This window comes from Equus quagga, chromosome 8 (assembly GCF_021613505.1).
Source record: "Equus quagga isolate Etosha38 chromosome 8, UCLA_HA_Equagga_1.0, whole genome shotgun sequence".
Classification (NCBI taxonomy): Eukaryota; Metazoa; Chordata; class Mammalia; order Perissodactyla; family Equidae; genus Equus; species Equus quagga.
The window spans coordinates 39,660,838-39,683,562 of record NC_060274.1 but is presented as its reverse complement, the minus strand read 5'-3'; positions in this window follow the sequence as shown (position 1 = coordinate 39,683,562).

The window sequence follows — 22,725 nt, the reverse complement described above, 5'->3', positions numbered from 1 at the left end:
TAAAGACTACGGAGGAAAGCTTCAGTGATAGTCTAATCATACTTTTATTTCTGCTAAGCATCTCGAGCTGGTATCATGGAATTGATATCAAAGTTGATACCTTTCTCTTATTGAAATCAAGGTCATTGTGAGTCTGAAGCATCTTCAAGCTTTGTTGATATCGTTTCCTTCATGATGGCAGTCTAATTTTAGGCATTGAGTTTATTGACCTTTGGCTGGTTTGGCGCTTGATTTTCTGTTGTTGCCCTTTGCTTGCAATAATTCTCTCTTCTCAAATGGCCTGACTGGTCTAAGTATTTGTTTATATTTTAAGCACTTCTGAAATAGAAGTTTTGAAGGCTGTGTCATATGGTGGAAAGACCATAGTCTTTGAGGTCAAGCAGACTGTATTCGGGTCTCACCTCTGCCACTTATTCACCGCCTGACATTAGACAAGCTGATGAACCTTTCTGAACTTGATTCCTCCTCTGTAATTTAGGGACAACAATCCTTACCTTGTATGTTGCCGTGGGAAAGAAATGAGGCAGCCACACAAGTTGACCCTGAAGTTCCCCATCGGGACTGTTGTGTTACCCAGAGTTTTTGCCTCCTTCCCACCTGGGATCACTGGAGATGCGTAGATCCCAAGCATGGCCAGCCAAATTGCCTAGGTGTCAGCGCAGCCCCTCAGCAGCTGGTTGCACAATGCCTGAGCAGACAGAACAATAACCCCTTGGCTTCCCAGGGTCTTGTGTTCTTGCCAGTCCTCCTTCAGCATATGTTTCAAGCACTACCCCGTCCTCTCAGGCCCACCACGATCCCAAGATTATAACAGTGGGAGGGAGTTTTGTCTGAAAAGGTCCAGGAGTATAGGAAGCAAGGCCCTTGAGGTCCCACTCACCTGACCTTGACCAATCTGTGGTCTACAGTCTCTGGGTCCCAGCAATGAAGTGTCTACGGGTGGCGTGATCCCTTCCCTTGTCTGGTTTCTCATTCGTCTTCTTCTATAAGCGCTTCCTCAGTCAAGGCTTCATATCCTTCATCTCCTGCTCTTAAAATGCTGATCACCCTGCTCTATTAACCACATTCTCTAATTTCCCGCTTCTCCACACCTCGATCTCGTACCTGCACAGGCAGAGGGTCCTGACAGTGCTGGGCACATATGTCACAGGGGCTTAGGAGTGCCCTTCTCCTGGCTTCCAGCCTCTCAGAAGAAGCCGTGCAATCCTGTGTGGCCTGAGCGTGACAGCTCTGCGGTGCTCATAATACGTCCCCATGTGAGATTCTCCTGCAAGCTGTTTGGTTTCTGAGACCGGTTATGTTGGATATTCCTGAGAGACTCTAAAAGACAGAACTTTTGCTGAAATTTTTTTTAAAGTTCTTTTCTTGCATCTGCAGAGGCATAGTTTTGTGTGCTTAGTCGTCAATGTGTTTGCATTTTCCTCTGTGAAGTCACAGAAAGAAATACCTGCTGAGCAAGGGGATGCTTCCCGTTTGCACAGATTACTCAGCCTGCGGTCTGTAGGGACTCTGTAGGTTGGGTGTTTGTTATATGCCTGCTACTTGTTTGGTTCCCTCGACTTTTTGTATCTAACAGAACACTGTCTCAGATGCAATGAGGGGCCTGGTGAGTCGAGGGGCTTCAAAGTGCTGGGGGAGGTGGCAACATCTCCATGCTCACGATGACCTGCACAGCCCAAGGGTTATTACTGATAGGGAGAGAGTTGAATGTTGAGGCCAGGACTAGGGTGAGCTAAGTAAACACTCGCCTTGGGTGCAAAGTTTGTAAATAATATTTTAACCCGATATTTTTGAAAACTCCAAGTGGATGCAAAAAAATCCATCGTGAACAAAATGTCAAAATTTGAAACGAAGAGAGGGTCCCTAATAGTGTTGTGCCAAGCCACGTCGCAGCCAGCAGCAAAAGGAAAAGCCAGCGATACCGATTGTGTCTTTATTTAAAATTTTTATATCTGATTCATCATGGATGTTTTGTATTCATTGATTTTTCAGAAAATTACATTAAATTACTATTGCTCTTCACTAGTGGGTCTCTTGTTACCCCTTAAACTTTGCGCCCAAGCCTAGTGCCTTGCTGGACTCAACGGAGTTCCAACCTTGCTAAGAGTGCTCATTTAGCTGCCTTTCATCTTTCATTTTGCTTCCTTCCATCTTCTGCCTACTGGTAGAAGGTGGTTATGGGCCAAGAGCCACAAAACTACCATATATCAGGAACTGTATTGAGGATGTTTAATATTAATTTGCATGTGATTTATTTTTGGCCTTGTAAACCAATCTTCTGTTCTACCAGAAATTGTTCAGGAGAAAATTGAATCATACCAGGGTAAATTGGTAATGAAAAAAATACATGATTTTTTAAAATAGATTTTGAAACTATAAACCTTCAGGGTGTTTTAAAATAATGACCTTATTTCTCACTGCAACACGTTTTCTAAGTGGAGCGATACGCATTCGTTTGGGGGATTATTGCGTGGTGGTGACTCTGAGGCACGTGTCAAACTCTCACCCTGGGTGTCACCATCAGGAGGCAGCCGATGAGTGTAGAGCAGCTGGTAGGAAGCACGTGCTTCTCCCTGTGCCTCACACTAGTGTCATAAGGTAGGATGGCACGTGGGGGAAGTGCACGGGGTTCACACCCAGAAGACATTGATTCCTTATTTGTCATTTATTACCCGAGTGAGCTTCAACTTCTCTAAGTCTTGATTAAATACATCCTTTCAACAGAAATAACTAGATTCTCCCCAGGATGGTTGGAAAGAACAAATCAAATCACAGGGGAAGGAGCTTGGTAAACCGCCAAAGGGCTCTATGAAGAAAACAAGTTCTTGCCTTGATCGATGCTCAACCACAGGGCTGATGAGGATCTGCTGCGAGCTGAGGTTGAATTCCCTGCTAGGAGCCGAGGGAGCATCTGCCAGCTCGGTTGCATTTGCAGTTGTAGTAAGTTCTTCTAATACACATTAACCGTATGAAGGGATGGCGAAAGGAAATCCTTAGAGGTCTTCAGTGAAAAGCTGTTGCTTATAAAATGCAAAGTAATCATAAAGAGTAGCTTCAACTAAGCTTCCCAAGAAAGATATGCAGACTTCAAAGGAACTCTAGCTAATTGTACAAGATTTTCATTGATGAGGCAGTGTGAAAATAGGAACATAAAGTGGAAAATGCTCCAGGGAGAAGATAATTGTTTCTTCAGGAAATGCAATAGTTGAACCATTCCTGGAACCAAAGAGACAATGCATCTTAACTAATTGGATTGGCAATTGCTCATCTTGACTTTAAAAGTGTCCTAGTTATTGGAGGCTGGAATAGTCTCTTAATACATCTAATTGGAAAACCAAGGAGATAAAATTATCCTATAGGATTTTCATCTGTCAGATAAGTAGACACCATTTTTGAAGAGTAATTAATTTTTAAAACCCCTCAATTCAGACAATATCGGATTGCAGATTTCATTGTCCGTGTATGGTCAGTGAGTGAGTAATGTACAAAAGCCTGGTCTTTCATTAAGCTGATGGCAATGCCTTGTGTCAAGGGAAAAATGTTCATTCTTTATTCACAGCACAATAAGATGTGTTATGTTTGAACACGAAGTTAGAGATGGATCAACTCCTATGTGTCAAGGTCCTTGATGGGCATTAGTTCAATCTTTGGAGAACCTCAAAGCCTCAGAAAAACTCTCCAATGAAACTGTCACAGCCATGAAGGAGAAAGTAGCCAGGGACTTCCTTCTCCTATGCACTCCTCCCAAATCCCAAAAATACAGGTCCTTGCAGTGAAGGGTTTATTTGGTGTTATGTAGTGGTCAGGCCTCCTAAAGTATTGGCCAATAATAAACTAAAATCTTGGTGGATGAGGCTATTTTTAAATGACATTGCTTATCAGGCAGCATTTTAAAAATTTAAGTATCATATAGAACCCATTAAGGGTAAGTAACAGATATCCATTATTGATTTAGATTATTTCAATTGTGCTGTTACTTAAAATACAACAAATATTGTGGTGCGTTGAGGATGCTGGGTTGCTTGGGTGATGAGCAAGCAGAGACTGGGGGTCTCTCTTCTCCCCTGCGGCCAGCAGCTCCCTTCCCCTGACAGCAGGGCCTGGGCTGCCCTTGCAGACCCCTCTGCAGACACTGGCACCCACATCCTGACTGCTGGTCTGATTATCCTCACTGACAAGCCTGCATTCACGTACTTGCCATGTAGAGAGGAGGACCCACATGGGGAGAGTCCCTCCATGGGACACAAGCTCCATCATGTGTCATTCAAATTGCCCTGGTCTGGCTTTCCTCTCCATGGGGCGATGGGAAGATGGCAGACCCCATGCCTTCTCACGTATTAATCCATCCTTGTTAGTTTTTTCTTTCCTCAGTAAAGCCTATTCCTCATCTCTTTCCTTGTGGACTTTGTCCCAGACTCTGATAGATGACAGATGGAGACTGTTGGGATGCAGTTTTTATGACAAATGTGAAACTAGGTATAAATGTCTTATGAGTTTGGCTCTTATAAAGCCAGAAAACTGAAATCTTATTTTACTTTATTTTATTTTTTTCGAGGAAGATTAGCCCTGAGCTAACTACTGCCAATATTCCTCTTTTTGCTGAGGAAGACTTGCCCTGAGCTAAGATCTGTGCCCATCTTTCTCTACCTTATATGTGAGACACCTACCACAGCATGGCTTTTGCCAAGCGGTGCCATATCTGTACCGGGGATACGAACCCACAAACCCTGGGCTGCCGAGAATCGGAACATGCGAACTTAACTTCTGCGCCACTGGGCCTGCCCCCTGAAATTTTAAAATTAATTGCACTGTTCTAGGCAACTACACACATCAGTGAAGAAGACAGACAAGATCCTCGTCTTCATGGAGCTCCCACTCTAGCAGAGGGAGACAGAAAACAAGAGTTACATTAATAAGTACCATTTATAGTGTGTTTGAAAATAAGTACATTTAAAAAAAGAGAAGTAGAAGAGCGTTCAGGGAATTCCAGGCCTAGGATGGGCCAGGTTGCTGGGTGAGAATGGAGAAAACGTCTAGAGAATGAAGGAGCCAGCAGAGCCGATATCAGGGGAGGAGCCGTCCAGGCAGATCGAAGGGCAGGGCAAATCCTCCCGGTGGGAATGTGCCTGGTTTGCGCAGGAAACGGGGAAGTCAGTGTGCTGCACACGGGTCAGTTAGGGGCGCCGGCAGGAGATGAGGGGGCGAAGTAGGAGGAAGATTTTAAACCCCAGGAAATCACTGCAGGTGCTTTGGCGTGTACTCTGTGGAATCAGGAGCCGCTGCGGCATTTTGAGCAAAGCATGACATGATCTGACTTGTAGTTTAGAAGCATCTCTTGGGAAGGATGGAGCTGCCTTCAACCGGAGTGGGGAAGCAACAGGTACCCAGGTTTGGGGGTGAGGAGAGATAAGGAGATCAGGTCTGACCTGATTAACTTTAGGACATCTGGTAGGCATCCAGGTGAAGGAGAAGTTGGGTACAAGAGTCCAGAGTTTGGAGCGGAGATAGAAATTTAGGAGTCGGTGAGTGTATAGATGGCCTTAGAGCCAAAGGACTGAATGAATGATAGACAAGGGAGTGGATGAAGCTGGAGAAAAACAGAGGACCAAGGATCAGTACCTGGGACCCTCACAGCATGGAGGACACATTCACTGAAATCCTACAGGAGGTCTCCGGAGAAAATTATCGGCCTGATGGTCCAAACTCCCACCATAGGCACACTGTTCCAAGCTATCGTTAAAGCACAGACATAACTTATGTTCTGCCGGAGAACTCACAGACCCCGTGATACATCTGTGGACCCTCACTGAAGAAATCTTGTCCCACAGAACTGAGTCATAAGCAAGATGTTTCTTCAAATTGAGACGTAATGTGATTCTATAACCATGCTCATGATTGACTTGCTCCAGAAGAGTGATTTTCACATTTACGCCCTTGTTCTACTTTATTAGAACTTATACTCAATATTCTACACCATAGAAAAAGTGGAAAATTTAGAAGTGGGAGTTGAAAAAATAAAGAGTTGCAATATTTTCCTTCCACGCCCCACTGGGATATATCCCACCCGCCTTGGGGCCCCCTAGCCTGGAGCAGTGGTGTTCATTGAGGTTCACACACTCTGGACTTGTGTGAAAACTTCCCAAGGGAATCAAATTCAGGCTTCAAGGTTCATATGAACTCTTTCCCCATACTGAATGGCCTGGGAACTCACCTGTGGTACCAACGCTTTCTTGCATCCCCATCAGGACTTCCTTTCACGCATCTTACCAAAGATTCACAGATCTGGAATCTCACTCTGGTACAGTGGCTCAAAGTATCAAAATCTCTAGGGCTCCAAGCAGAGGCACAATTGCAAATATCATTTAGGAAACTCACATTTAATGAAGGCCTCACAAGTTCCCTCCAACACATCTTATTAAGAGCTGCATTTCTAATAAAATTTTCTTTTTATGTTTAAAAATTACTCTCAAAATTCGTTGTATGGTTAAGGTATTTTGATCTATAATAATTCCTCCACTTAAAATAGAAGTTTTAACTTTAGAGATTTTTAATCAGAGAAGATTAAAAATAAATTTTAATTCATAGACATATTTTTGTTTTAAAGAAACTTGTAGCATAAAGAATAAAAGATTTGTAAGCATAAAAATTGTATTGGATACAATTCTATGGGGCAAGTGTGATAAAAATATGATTTTAAGAGGGAAATGATCGATATAAATTTTCTGGCTGGTTAAAAAGAAATGTTCATGTATTTTAAATATGGATGATGTTGGGTATCAAATTGTAATAGTGTTCATATCCATTTTCCATAGCATATTCATCACAGCAATGTAACAGTTTTATTTTAAAATGTCAACATATACAATATGTCAGAAATCACATCCTTTTCAACTATTTAAGATGAAAAAGTTTTAGATATCATCTTAAAAATATAAAAGAAAATACATCCTTTTCAAACTCTATTCAACGGTCAACATAAGTTTCAAATTTCACAGTGACTTGACAACTACGACAGTTTCAATGAGACCTACATCCAGAAATCTCATCAGAAATGGAAAACTAAGTTCTTCAGAAGCGGAAGAAGCAATCTGGAGTCAGCAAATTCTTTCTTTTGTAAGCTTCATTCCTACTGTTACTGACCCAAAAACCTTGATAAGAAGTGATAACAAATCTTATTCCTTGACTGTGGAAGACAGCGAAGAGTATCTCTCATATTTAACCCTTAACTCCAGTGATGGTCATGGTCCAGATGCATTTCTTACAATGAGCAGAGGTTTGTGAAATTTGTTGTCAATGAGTCACTACAGATAGTATTAACTCAGTGGCTTTGCACTCCCCCTTCACAAAGCCATGAAACTCTGAGTGTGATAGGCAGCCCTAGTGAAGGACAGTTGCAATATGAAGGTTCTTCCATATTGACATCTTGCTGCTACTGCCGCCCTCCCGCCCCAATTTTCACCTCTCCTGCCACTGGTTTTCAAACTTTGCTGGCTATGGTTGCCTCAGCAACTTCCTTGTCTGTTCCCCTTACCCCTTCATTTTGCATGAGAAGGGGGGTATTGGTTTCTTTTTCTCACTGTCATTATCTCCTCCCTTCTCCTCTACCACTTCTCCATTTTCTCCTCACTCCCAGTCCCCTTCCTGATCTCTTCCTCTTCTCCTGGCCAGCCTCTGACTTCTGCCATCACCAATATCTTTGTGCTGAGCTGCTGTGGGCAGGTGGACAGGAGAAGAGGGAGAGAGGTGTGCATAAAGGAAGCAAACAGTGTGGCTTCCTCACCCTGGACAAGACTCTGAACTGACCCTGGGAATGGGGTACATGACTTGTGCTTCCATCTCCTCTTCTCTCCCTGGGGACTGTGGCATTAGATGTTCATCTCCATTAGATGTTAGGATGAAAGAGAAAGAAAGGGATGACATGGTCCAAACATGAAAGCACACAGAGGTTGTAGTGGGAAAGAACATCCCATGACCCTTAACAAAAAATATTTGTTAACATGGTACATTGACTAGGCGATGCACATTGACTAGGTCTGTGATAGGGACTCTTAGGAAATGGAAAAGTTCCATATAGAAAGGAGAACACTCAAGGGAGAAGGCACGATAGCTTGAACATTGGTTAGAGGGCCAACATTCTTGAGCATGAGTGTGATTAGAATGGGAAATGTGTCTCCTACTGGCTTGGGGAAACAGGTCCAGGTCATTGCAGGTGTGACATGAGGGAGGAAAGTGCCCTGCCTACCACAGGAGGTGCAAGTGCACAGAGCATTCTTGATTGGCTTTTCCTAGCACTGGGCATGCCTTGGGAGAGGGACCTGGTTTTCATGAAAGTGTGTTATCGGGCCCTTTATCTCATCTCTAGCTTCATTTTAAGAAAGTTTAAGCATATTGTGCAGACACGTTTATTCAGGCTAAGTCATGATGCAGGATTCCTCTGGACTTTCCTGAAAATAGGCTAGTATCTCAGATCCTTTTCCACATGTCCCGTGGAAAGTGCTCTCAAAAATTCACCTCATAGGGTATTATGTTAAGTGAAACAAGCCAGATAGAGAAAGACAATCTCTGTATGACTCCACTCATATGTGGAAGTCAAACATGTAGACAGAGAACAGATTAGTGGCTACCAGGGGAAAGGGGGTTGGGGGGTGGGCACAAAGGGTGAAGGGTGCACCTACAACATGACTGACAAACAATAATGTACAACTGAAATTTCACAAGGTTGTCAACTATCATAATCTTAATAAAAAGAACAAAGAAAAAAAATTCACCTTATATACCTGAATATGTATTAACATTTGGCATACATCTATTCTAATTATACATGCATAAATATATGCACACATATATTTAGAAAATAGAATGTTTCTATGCTTCTTTAAAAAGTATAAAGATCAAAGGTCACAAGTGGCTTCCCCCTCTAGGCATGGAAAAGCCATTAATATGGGAGGGATAAGGGATAAAGAGGCAAAGTGCCAAAACTTTTGGTGAAGAAAAGCTGTGACAGAGAACCAGCCTCGCCTGGGAAACCACTAGCATCTTCCCAAGCCCTGCCCACTGGAGCCCACCAGAGGTGCAGTCAGAGAATCCCCTCTCCCTTAGCTGACTTGCACTGGGACATGGTGGTCCTGTCATCCCGAGTAAAGCTTCAAGCACATTCTCCTATGGAACATCATGAACCGTGCTCTCATTTGTGAGTTGACTTGGCTCAATGACCTATGGGTTAAATGACCTTCTGGGGCTTGCCTGAATGTATTTTTTCTTAAATGAAAAGGTTCATTTTGTATTACAACCAACTTAAAGTACAACATATTGTAACGAAAGATTTATTCTTTTCTTCTAATTTGTTATAATTTACAGTCTGGAATTATTTATCAATATTTCTCCTGTATTATTTTTATATATTGCAGTTTATACCTGAAATGCTTTAAGTAGTATCCATTCCATGTATGACTATATTGTGAATACTGATTGATATTCTGTGCACACGTATTTTTCCAATTTATCAGTTGCTTGATTTGGAAAATTATTGTCTTGAAATGCTAAATATTTTTCAAAGGATGTTGTTCTAGGCTCAGCAGTTCAAACTATGTTTTATGGAAAAGAATAGGGAAGCAGAAGAGTATATTGATTTCAGCTTTGCTTTCTAAAAGAGACCCAGCACAACACTAGAAATGCCAATTCATGGTTGTTTTATACAAAACAGCAGAATTCGGACGTTATAAATAGCCAAAGTAATTTTTCTGTGATTGCAAGGAGGGGAATCTTCCTATCTTATATTCTAAGAATATAATTTGATATCTGGGATTTAATTCCTGCAAGGTCAAACTATAATGCGTTATTTCTTTTTTTGAATTATTTTTAAACTTTTACATCAACAAGAACCACAATGCTGCTTTCAATAGACAAGCCTATGATTTAAATATGGCCACAAGGATGTTTATGTCAATTAATTTTTATTTTTTTTCTCTTAACAAAGTTGTACACGCTCATTGTAGAAAATTTAGATAAATAAGAATGGCGCATTTGCAAATAGAGAACTATTGTTTTCAATTTACAGGAACTATTTATAAAAATTTTTCAGGTCATAACCTTTGAGTACGATATGAAGAACTAGAATTAATTTTAAAAATAAAATTAGTTAGGAATTAAAAGTAGACACTCAAATAAGTCTTGAGTAAAAAGGAAAATTAAAATCAAATCACAGACTATTACATAAGACATTACATACTCAAACTAATAGGCTGTGGTCAGAAAATCCCTGACTTTAAACATTCTTATATTAAAACAGAAAGAATGCTTGGTTAAGCATTCAATAAAATAATCTAGGAAACAGAAATGAATAAAAGATGCCATAAAGAAGAAATTGAATTGAACCTTAATAACTTATAAACAAATACCCCTGGTGATAGAATTGTTTTATTAAGAGCAGGTAATCCCCACTGTTTTCAGTTTCGCTCACTGGAGGAGCGTTAGTAAGAGAAGTGGCTTCGTACCTTTAGTCTTGTGCTTTGGTTGGTCCCTCCGTTATTCATGACAATCACATCTTCATTTTAGATTCTGCCTCTGACTTCTGAAATGGCCCCCATTGCTCGGTGATTCCTTTTTCCTTCATTCCTATTGGTCTAGTATTGATATTGTCACTTCCGCTTTCTTTTTACACTCATGTGGTGTGTCTTTGTCCATTTCTTTAAAAATATTGTTCCCTTCAATCTGTTTTACAAGTTTCTTGAAAACAACATTTATGTAGATAGTGGTTTCCCAACCCAATTTGAAAACCATCTTCTTTTAAAGGTGGAATTTGACCCTTTTTTCACTTACAATTGTATTTCATGCTTCTCTGTAGTTTTGCTCTTTACTTTCCCTGTGTGTCTGGCTTTTTTTAGTATGTTATATTTTATATTTCAACGGATTTGGAAAATATACATTCTACTCATGGTCTATTCAAGAGCATCTTTCATTAAAAATATGAGACCCTTATTGCTCTGTTAATATCACCCATAAAGCTTCAATGCCTCGAATAAGATGAGGAATTTAGCTTGCTTTAATTTTTTTTCTTCTTTCTCTGCCTCCCAGATTGTGTTAGAATTATCTTGGACTTTAAAACTGGGGTGTTAAACAACTAGGTTTTTCACTCTGTAATTTATCTTTCAAAACAATTTTGATATCTTAATTACATACAGCCAGATAAACAGCAATTATTCATTAGGGACTTTATTTTGTGTCATTGTTATTGCACTTCTTCACCTCATTTACCTTCTTCTTGGGTGTTTTTAATGTGACATGAGTGTTTCACTCTGAATAATCGCGTGTCTCAGAACACGTTTATCATTTCCTAGTGCTGTGATAATAAATTGTCTCAGTTTAGAATTCCTGGCCACACTCTTTGTCCTCAAAACTCTGTGGATCTTGTTCCACTGTCTTGGCATGCTTCTAATGCAGAGAAGACTGGAGCCAAAGTCTATAGTTAACTTGGTTTTACTGCTTGTGTCCTTTATTTTTGAAAATCTGAAATTTCACCAGGATAAATTTAGGCATGTCTGTTTTAGTTTTCAAGGTCAAAACAAAACAAAACCCTAATTTTCTGAGAGCCTCGTCCATGAGAAGGCTCAAGAATTTCTTCTATTATTTCTTTGTGTGTTTTTCTTTCCTCCATTTGCTCTGCTTCTTCACTCTGAATTTTCTTATTCCACCTTTGCTGGTGTTCTAGTTCCCACCTCAGCTCCTCTTCCAGCACAGTTAGAAAGGTGGCAAGGTTGGGACAGAGACATGGAGAAAGGTCTATGACTTTAGGGGTCTCGCAAATTAGCATCACTTCTGGGCCTAGGTGGCCTCTTAGACCCCAAGAGCTCCTGAGATGGTGCTCAGTAGCTCTTAAGGAGTCTGGAGTCCCAGCAGGCACATCACCCACAAACTTGGGCTGTCTGTGGACTCCCAAGATCCATCTCTCAGTGGCACCTGAATCTCTGCGTCATGGATACAGTCTCTTCCTTTGTAATCGAGATCAAGCTGCTGACATTGGCCTGCTGTAAACAGAACTGGCAGTCACCATCTTAGGCAATTTCTTTTTCTTTCTTCCCCAGGGATGCATTCCATAAAGGAGAAGATTCTGGCCTTCTCTCCAGAGTTCTGACCACAGGTGGGCTCCCAGGGCTTCTCTGGCTTGCGCCTTCCTTCTCTGGGAACGTCTTCTGCCGTGCCAGCTCTCACTTTTCTTCTGGAGGGCTCAAGCCAGAATATTTTTACTATGAAGCGTTTGTTATGATTGTTTCCTTCCCTCATCCCACCAAATTTCAGCTTGTTGACCAGAATTCCTACTTTAGGTGATAGGAAAATTGGCAGGGGTCATGTTGCTGATTTCAGTTTTTGTTTGTTTGTTTTAACCTTTTAGGCAGGAACTCCATAAATGGTCTTTGTATGTGGCCTTCAAAATACTCTAAGTAGCTTCAAGAAACATGAATGGTACCCCCATTCATGGCCTGTGTGCAGAAATAATCCAGCAGTAAAGAAAATGGGTTACAGAACCAGTTTCCATTCCCTCCCACTGGGACTGGATCCTGCCTTTCCCAGCATCAGGAGTCCTCAGTCTTATGGCTCTGTGCTTTCATACACCTCTGGGGCTGCACCATGAGAAGCAAAATCTCAAAAGACCACCACATATTCATCAATTCCTATGAGGAAGAAAGGGCTGGCTCCCAAGCACCATCGAAGTCTCTCAAATCCTGCTCTTGATTCCTCTGCCTCCCCATCCACCTTGGCCATCCTCTTTAAGGAAGGATTTGACGCATTTGGCCCCACATCCACTTTGAGGAGTCCCTGTCTTCTGCTTGCCAACTGAGCCTAAGGGATGAAGGGTCCTTCTGCCATTTACAGATTATTTCTCTGCGACATCTTAGTTGAGCCCGCTCCCCTTTTGGCTGCATTTTGTCCACGAGTCTCCAATGGCTCCATCAAGAGATAGGGACTCACCTGGTTTGGCCAAATTCCACAACAGAATAGAAACCTTCTCACAGCTCCTGGCCTTTCAATAGTATTACAGTTTGCAGCTGTGTCCTAGACCTGCAAAATTAGTGTCTGGTTCATGTTAACTAATGAGTTGTAGGAACAGCAAATGTTAGCATGGGAGGCTGGCTGGGAACAGCCCACAGGACCTGGAACACCTACTCACATTCGTTTCTCCACTGACCTCCAATTATTTAAAAAGAATGTGACTCTGTTTTCCCTCTTGTCCTAAAATTCTCCTCTCCCTACCAGAGACCCATTTTGGGACAGAAACCTGGAGGCCAGATAATTAAGGAGCTTTGCAATAATGGAATTTTTGTTTTTTACCAACTTTCTGTAGTCTGCAGTGACTCCCACTCTCGTAGTGATGGTGCATGATGCTAAGTTTTGAATCTGCATTTGTTGATTGGAAGTGTTTCTAGAAAAACCTAGGTATCAACAAATGAAGCTAAAAGAATCCAGTGTGACAGTCAGTCGCCATGGAGTAATCCTAGTTCTTTAACTCTAAAAATGGAATCCTCTTGGGAAAAGAAAATGATAGTAAAAATTTCTCTTCCCAGGAGACTTCATTTAGCTGCCTCTGTCTTATTTTCTTCTAAGATTTCCCACTACCAGGCACAGTATTTTTCCTTCTTACCATTCTTAATAGCCTAAGGTAGTCTAATTAAAGAAATGGATCATTCATGTTGCTTTTCAGAAATCCTACAGTGAACAGGGTGCAGCAATTTCAAAATGGGTTTTAATGCATTGCATCCTAATTGTATGCAAGTACCGTGCAATTATATTGAGACACTCACAGACATTTCTTTCTTTTCCTCTTCAAAGAAAGAGCAAATACTGATTGAGCTATAACATGATTTGAGAGGCAGATATTTCACACAAATCGAAAAAAATTCTCTAGTAACATGCACCGTTCTTGTTTATCTGAATTTTCTTAATTTTCTACGGTGAGCATGTAGTCTTTTTGTTAAGAGAAAAGAGATACAGAAATTAATTGCAATAAAAATCCTTGCAGCCATCTTTAAGTCATGCGTCTGCCAATTAAAAGTAGCACTATAGTTCTTTACTTTTTGATAGAAGAGTTTGGAAATATTGCAATGAGAGAAATAGCGCATTATGGTTTTAAACTGTGAAGCACGCAGACAACCTGGAGTGCTAAAGATGGGAATCTGAATTCTGAATGCATGCTACAGAGGGGGGAGAATGTAAGTCTTGGAAGAAGATTCTGATTATATAATCCAATTTTTAACATCAGACATGCTTTTAGGTAGGCTTTTTCATTGAATTCATGAAAGGCCACCCCTTCTCTGGGCAGTACAGTGTCCTTCTCTTCTTCCTGACCTCTCGGTGTTGGAGGGTCTCAGCGCTCAACTGTGCAATCTGTTCTTTCTCAGCCAACAATTATTTCCTACATGGTTGCAATCAATTTCATGGCTTTGCTGACAGGTCTTAACTTTTAACTCCAACCTCTAACTTTGCCCTGAATTGTTGAGTCTTATAGACGTTGTGTACTCAATATCTCCAATTGGATATCTGAGAATATCTATACCTTCAGTTGTCAAAAACAAACCGTTTAAATAAACGTTAAATAAAAGTTAAATAACTTGTTCTCTTCACACCTGCTCCTCCCACAGTCTTCCCCACATCAGGAAACAACACCTCAGTTCATCAAGTTGCTCAGGTCAAAAACCTTGGGGCTGTGCCTGACGTTTCTTTCAAACCCCAGTTCTAACCCATTCAGTTGGCCTGACCTTCAGAACAAACCCGAATACACTGCTTTGACTATTTTGACTTTAGTCCAAACCACATTATTTCTCATCTGGACTATTACGATAACTTCCCAAAAATGGTCTTCCTGCTTCCAATTCTGTCCCATCTGTGGTCCATTCTCCACTCAGCTGTCAAGGGATCCTTCTAAAGTCTGAATCAAATCATTCTCCTACTTAAAACCCTACAATGACATCAAATTACACTTAAGATTTCAAATCCCTTATCAAGGCTGATTACATCTAACAAGAACTGGCCCCTGACTAACCTCCCCTGTTGACCTCAGCTCCTGCCAATTTTCCTCTTATTGATCTCTTGTGATTCCACCTACACAGTGAGGTTAGCTGTCCCTTTCGTACATCAGGCAGGGTTCTGTCTTAGAACCTCTGTTCTTCTCTTGGCCTGAAGATCTCCCCCATAAATTTGTAAGCATTCCTTTGTCACTTCTTTCAAGAGTTTGCTCTAAAATCACCTCCTCAGAGATGCCTTTGCATGTCCGCCTCACTAGGAAATGATCTCCCACCCTTCTCTATCCTATGTTTTTCTTCATCCCACCTACTGTTACCCATGATGGATTATACACGAGGGCAGAGACCTATCTGCAGAGTTCACCTGAATGCTTATCACCAGAACAGAATGTTGAATGAGTTATCATTTCTTCATAACAAATTTTTTATTTGAATTAATGTCTCCCTGATTCTTATTAGAAATAAAAATTATAGATTTTTAATACTTTTGTTTGTTTTTTGAAGCTTTTTTGATTTTTCAAATTTGCTTCTTTTATTTTATTTTATGTATTAATTTGTTTCAAATTTAAAAACTATATTTTTGTTATATCCGTTTTGAATAGGTATTACGTGTATGTGGTACAAACTTACAAGGGGTCAACAATGACAAGTCAGTCTTCCTAATGTAGTTTTCTCCTTCACTGTGGACACCCGCAGGGTCTTGTTCCAATAGGATACACCAATATTGTTGATTATTTGATTGTAACTTCCTCAACAGATTTCTCGCCCTGTATTGAAGTCTGCAGAAGGCAAAGGCTATCATTAAATTTTTAAGAGAGACACCAGCTTCATTGTAACAGTTCAGATCAGGAACATATAACTTTATTGTCTCATCATTGCATTTAAGTTGTAAGCCATCATAATTGTGGATCACACAAATAAAAGTAATAGCTACACTGGCTTTTATTATGTGTTAGTTAACTCTGTAGGGAGCTATAGACCTGAAGCTCTGCATTATCCTTGACTATATATATATATATATTTTTTTTTTTTTTGAGGAAGATTAGCCCTGAGCTAACATCCGTGCCCATCTTCCTCCACTTTGTATGTGGGATGCCTGCCACAGCATGGCTTGATAAGCTGTGGGTAGGTCTGCACCCAGGATCTGAATGTGTGAACCCTGGGCCACTGAAGCAGAGCATGTGAACTTAACTACTACGCCACCGGGCTGGCTTCTTTTTTTTTTTGAAATCTGCTCTTGTCTGGACAACTAGCTCTCTATGCCTGGTACACAACTGTTATTCTATGATCGCTCATCACCATCATCCTGGGGATTCTCTTTACTTCTCTTATATTGAATCTTGTGTTTCTTGTCTCCAATGAAGTCCTCTTCCTCGATTACATCCTCATTCTGATGGAGCACATCCTCTAGTAGCTTCCTAAGAAAAAGTGGGTGGCAGTTAAATTTTTTTGAGATTAAGCTTGTCTGAAAGTATCTTTATTCTTTCCTTCCCTTGGATGTCAGTTTAACAAAGTATAGAGCTCCAAGTTGGAAATGTCTTCCTGTAGAACCCTTACAGGATCCTTCCTTCATCTTCTAACTTCTAATGTTGCTGTTGAAAAAGCCAAAGTCATTCTGATTCTCATTCCTTTATTTATGAATTTATGACTTGTGTTCTCTCTCTCTATGTATGTATATATATATATTTCAGTCTTTCTATTTTTCTGTCTGTTTCTCTGTTTCTCTCTGAAGGGTTTTCTCATTGTCCACAGTACTCAGAAACTTTAGAATAACATGCTTGTTTGGGTCTAATTTCATCTGTTCTACTTCAGGTCGTATCCTTCTGCCTTGGAGAGATTATGATTTATTTCATTGACGATTTAGTCTCCTTTTCCATTTTTTTCTGTTCTCCCTTTCTGCAACTCCAATTATTCAGATTTTGGACACTATAGACTGGTCGACAATTTTCTCATCATTTCTTTCCATTTTTGAGTCTTTCTTCCTTTATTTTCTAGAGATTTTCTCACACTTCTATTGAATTTTTCATTTCTGCTGCCATACTTTGTTTAATTTCTCAATTTCCTGACTCCTTTTTTTAAGATCATCTTGTTCTTTCTCTATTGATTTAATATATTATAACACTGAGGATAATGATAACTTTTTAAAGGTTCTTTTTCCCTGGATAGTTTCTGTTCCTCTATCTTCCACATTAGCTGCTTCCCTCATATATATGACAATTCTTGGTGGTATGCTCAAGATTAAGAGAGAGAAGAAACAGCCAAGTGGGAGCGCTAAACCCGTGCTGGTGGGGTGGTACTTGTCAACCATGAGCTTCACGTTAAGTTTTGGGGGGGTGTTGGTTGGGCAACCCTTACGTAGATATTTTCAGATCTCTTCTTTTGGTCTGAGCATGTTCCCCAGAGAGGTGTCTTGCCTGAAAAGCAAAGGTCTGGCTGCCAGCTTTCTGAGAACAAAGAGTGGGTAGGAGGCTGGGAGGAGAATGTGACCCAGGAGGCAGCATTCTACAGACTGTAGTCCTTGAAGTCCCCTGATTTGGGTAAGGCTCTCAGCTGTCCTCCCAGTTCTCAGCACCTGTTTTACCTTCTCTAGGGTCTTTACCAGCAGACCTCTACCGGGGGTGGGGTGGGGTGAGGGAGCAGGGAGAGGCGCTGCTCAGTGACTGGAGTAGGGGATCCAGGGATGTAGGTGCGTCCAAACAACCGTGCAGCCCTCCTTATTTTAGCAGTGCCCTTTGCCCCAAGAGCCAGAGATATCGTGCTGGTAGTTCTCGAGCCTTTTGAGGATTCTGCCGTATAAATCAGGTTGGGCTCTCTGCAGAACCCCCAGTAAAGTACGAGTATATAGAAGAGTGTGCCTCTCGACACAGGCAATTGCTGAGCACGTGGTGCCTTTGTATGAATTAGCAAAGGGGCCTCTTCTTCTGGGCAGATATATCCCCACGCCAGGGAGCATTGCTTGGCTGGAGGAATGTGGCCAGGATTTCAGCTCCAACCTAGCGCCTGGACGGGGCACCTTTCCTCTGTGAAAAACCACACACAGTTACCCTGGTTCTCAGCTTTCTCTAGGACTGTTCTGTGTCCACCCAACTGGTTTCCTTGCATCCATTTTCCAGAAATATATTGCTATTGTTCCCGTCTCTATTCTTGTGGATTTATGTGTTCTTGGTAAACATCCTTTTTAGGTGATTTTAGCAGGGTTTTGGGAAGGAATAAAATTAAATACATGCATTCAATCCATTATTTAACTCAGAACCTTACTCCCTTTGAACGACTGGATTTTTCCAGGTCTTTATATTTCATGTTTGTTCACCATTATGTGGGAGGCGTTTGTGTTTGTTTCATACTGGGAATTGACGTGGTATCTGTCAAAAATGGTCTCAAAAACATTCGAACAGGCCAAGATGAAGGGAGAAGGCAAAGGTTTATGCTTCTTGCTGTTAAAATGAATGCACTTGTGACCATCTTTAAAGCTGTCTCTTTTGTTTAACTTTAGGCTTCATCTTGTCTTTTAAGAAGACAGTCCAACACATGTCTACTTCTCGGGCATAATTGCATGTATAACTTCATGTTGTTGCCTTGGTTTTGCTTTCTCTTTTTATTTCCCTCCTCCATTTTATTTTGTTTTCTATTTTCTGTTATGTATTCTCCATACTTTATTTTCTCTAGAGATTTTTTTACTTATAAGAGTGATTTTTTGATATATACATTAGTTTTAACTTCTATATTTAGTTGTTAATGTTGTACCTGCAACATTTGCATAAACTTGCAATGTATTTATACCACAATTTTCCTATCCTTTTTATTAGTTTCTCAACTAACTGGGATATGTTTTTGATAAATGTTTATAGGAAGGTTATATATGAGGTTTATTTCAGAATTATTTCATATGTGATAATATTTCTGCTGCCTTCTCTTGGCTTTGTTGTTGTATATCATTTAACATTGTGCAGGTAAAAACTGAAGCAAGCTTAATTTTTTTCCTTCATAGATGAGTTGGGTGAGACTTTTTTCCTATGCTGAAGTAGAATTTTTAATTTATATGTGGGGCTGTTGTTTTGGGTTTTTTTTTTTTTTTGAGGAAGATCAGCCCTGAGCTAACTACTGCTAATCCTCTTTTTGCTGAGGAAGACTGACCCTGAGCTAACATTCACGCCCATCTTCCTCTACTTTATATGTGGGACACCTACCACAGCGTGGCTTTTTGCCAAGCGGTGCCTTGTCCGTACCTGGAATCCGAACCAGTGAACCCCGGGCCGCTGAGAAGCGGAACCTGCGAACTCAACCACTGCACCATGGGGCTGGCCCCTAGAGCTGTTTTTGTGTATGTGTGCATGTGAGTGTTTGAATGCTTTGCTAAATTCTTTAACTTTGAAAATCAAAATTTCACTATGATTTGCTGAGGTCTCTTTTGATCGATGCATGGAGTAGAAATACAGATGACCAACAAAACTTAAAAGATGATCAGTCTCAGAGGTCATCGGGGGAACTCAAGTGAAAACTGTAACAAGGTACTTTATTCAGATTGTCAAGCATTATTTAAACTTTTTGATTGAAGTATAATATACGTACATATCCTAGTTGCACAGCCCGATGCATCTCCACAGACTGAACCCTGGTGTGCAACCAGCAGTCAGATCAAGAGCAGGACCTTGCCAGCTTCCTGGGCTGCCCCCTCGAACCCCCTTCACAAAGCAACCTACTTCTAACAGCCTCAATGAATTTTGAGTTTGGCAAACAATTTAAAGTTTGATGATATCAAGCAATGGCAAAATTAGAGGGGAAGTCGTCTCCTTCACAGTTGCGGGGGTGTGTAAACATGTGCGGCCATTTGCAGATGAGCTAGACAACACCCATGTCCTTGATTTCTCAATCTTCCTTTTATATCATTCATTTCGTACTGTCCTCGTCCTCTTTAACACAGGTTCGATTGTGTTTCCTCTTACCTAGTTATGATTCAGCCAACCAGCCTTTGCTACTGTACTGCCTCATAAAACAAGCTTGCGCTTAGAGACGACTCAGTGTTGACCTGTGGTGCCTCTCCTACTCATCAATTCGATGCCGCCTGCCAAATGTCCCTTGGCTCAAAATATCTTTTTCAATGCCACCCTGTCCTTCCGGTCATTCTTAATTCCATTTCTTATTTCCCAGACGAAAATGGAAATTTCTGCCAACTGGAAATAGACTTAAATCTCCCTAAAATGGAATAAAATGCAAATGATATCTATGAAGCATCTCCTACAGCATCTAACACAGAGTATGTAGTCACAGAGTATGTGAATTTCCTTCCTTTTCCCTTCTATTTAAAAAGCCTCACCCTCAAAACAGCTCTGTTCATCATGAAAACCCACACTGGGGCACTTACGTAGAGTATAAGGAATCCTTTTCTCTTTTAGAGGAATGTTAATTGGTGGGCCAAATTTTTAAAATAATATTTTTGTTTGTTCATTTGACAGTGAAAACACACTGTAAAATTGTCATTTCCTGCAGATTAATTATATTAAGGTATTTTCCAATTAGTAAAATCCTCATGGTGTTTTATATTCTGAGATGGGCAAAGAGAAGTGAACTGGTAGGGACTGAGAGCAAGCAAGGGGAAGCACATGGATGTGACATGCAGTGTATGTCACATGCAAAGGCAGAGCATGTAACTGTATAGGGCAGAGGTCGGAACGTGTCGGCTGGGCTATGCCAGGTATGTCAGTGTGGTGGCCTTTAGCCAGCTTCTCCCCATTTCCATATTCCTCTAATGGCTTTCCACAGCTCACCATGGCTTAATTTGTCTGACTTACCAAAATTATGCCACGGTGCCCCAGAAAATATTGACTCTGATGGTAGCCTAATTTTCTTGGATCTAAGAAGAAGGCTGAGAAATTGACACATTTCTTCAAAAACGAGCTGCTGAAAGATGAGGAAATAGTTGTAAAATTCATGAAATCGTTGGTAGTTTATAGACAGCAAAATTAAATGCCATCCTGCACTCAGAGAAGTCTTTTCTCCTTCTAGAGTTTAAATAAACATGCTAAACATTTGTGCAAGGATATATGCTTTGAGGTGTCTTTTGTTTCCTGATTGAAATAGATTTGTACTAAACTCTTTCATCTGCCTCTTGCTCCAGTTTCCCACATGATCCACAGCACAAAGCTTTTAATTTATTTAACTTGTTTATTTATTTATTACCAAAAGCTTACAGAATAATCTGCAAACAAATGTTCCTTTCAGAGATTGAGTCTTTAATCGTGGTTTCATTAGGACCTCTGCCCCATGGAGATAACCAACGTCTTGGAAGGATGCAAAGCTTTTTACAACAAGCCTTTCTGTCTCACTAGCCTTTATTTGTTTCACCATCATCACTAATGTTAACTGACTACCTTCTTGGCCCTTGATCTTCTGAGCCTCTCAAACACTGCTTGTGTAACCATGGAGACAGTCGTAGGACTCTGTGACTAATTGGAACTCAAGGGAAATTGGGAGCTCAACTTGGAAACAACTATTCTTTTTCTAACTTCTCTGTCTTCTTTTCTCTCCCGTCCCCTAACCACAGCCAGGCCCTGCAGCTCTGTGCGAGGGCCCCTGCTTGTTTCTCACTATACTTGGTTGCTCGAAGACCCTGTTCACTTTCTTGTTTTCTTTGGAAGGAGTTCACGACACACTACCCCAAATATGCTACTTTGGTATATTGATTATTTTGAGCTGAAGACACTTGAGCAACAGCAAATTCAGGGAGAGGCTTTCTTTCTCGGAACTCCCCTTATGTGCCTAAAGACAGATCCTCTGGAAGGAACTCAGTTGTCATAAATCCTCTTCCCAGAAGTTTCATCAACCAGGGAAGAGTGACTCATCCCAGGAGAGGAGACTAGACGTTGACACCCATCTAGACACACTTTGTCACACGTTATCACATCTCCCATCTGTTCTTCAAAGGGCCTCTTCATCTTTCCTAAAAATCATTTCCTCTCCCTTAAATTGCCTACCTACCCCCTTCTCTTCTTTTATTAAGATGGGTATATAAACTCTCAGATCTTACTGCTATTTTGTGTTCATTGTTTTCCCCTGTGATTTCTCATCCATGTAATATTAAAAATTAATAAATTTGTATTCTTTATCTCCTGTTAATCTGCCTGCTGTCAGTTTATTTCATAGAGTCAGCCGTAGAACCTAGGAAGGGAGAAGGGAAGTCTTTCCTCCCCCACTCTTTGATCCCCCATCCTGGTTAGGACATGTATAGTTCATATACACTTCAATATAAGATAATATAAGAAATATAAGAAAATATAAGATCTCCAATCTTCTATGTTCAGCTCTTTCTAGGATATTGCCATTCACGTGGTCTCATCTCCCTCACTTCAAATAAATGCATCCAGAACTGAACTTCTTATCTCCTCTTGTCTCCTAAAAGCAGTTTCTCTTTCCCATTACCAGGATGATTCTGGTTAAATTTTCCAAAAGACTGGTGACCTGATCTGGAACCAGAAAGCAATGAAGAATTGATTTTCTTTTGCATTGGTTAGAACTTGAGATTATGAGTTTCTTGAAGTCGGGAATTATTCTTTATGATTTGTTCCTCCCCTAATGCCTAGTAAAGTGTCTCAATGAATATCTATTAAGTGTTGACTGGTTCACTAAAATGCTATGCTAAATGGCCAAAATATTATACTCCCCAAATGCAATCAGCTATTAGCTAAAAATTGGTAAGAAAATGTAGATAAATCAG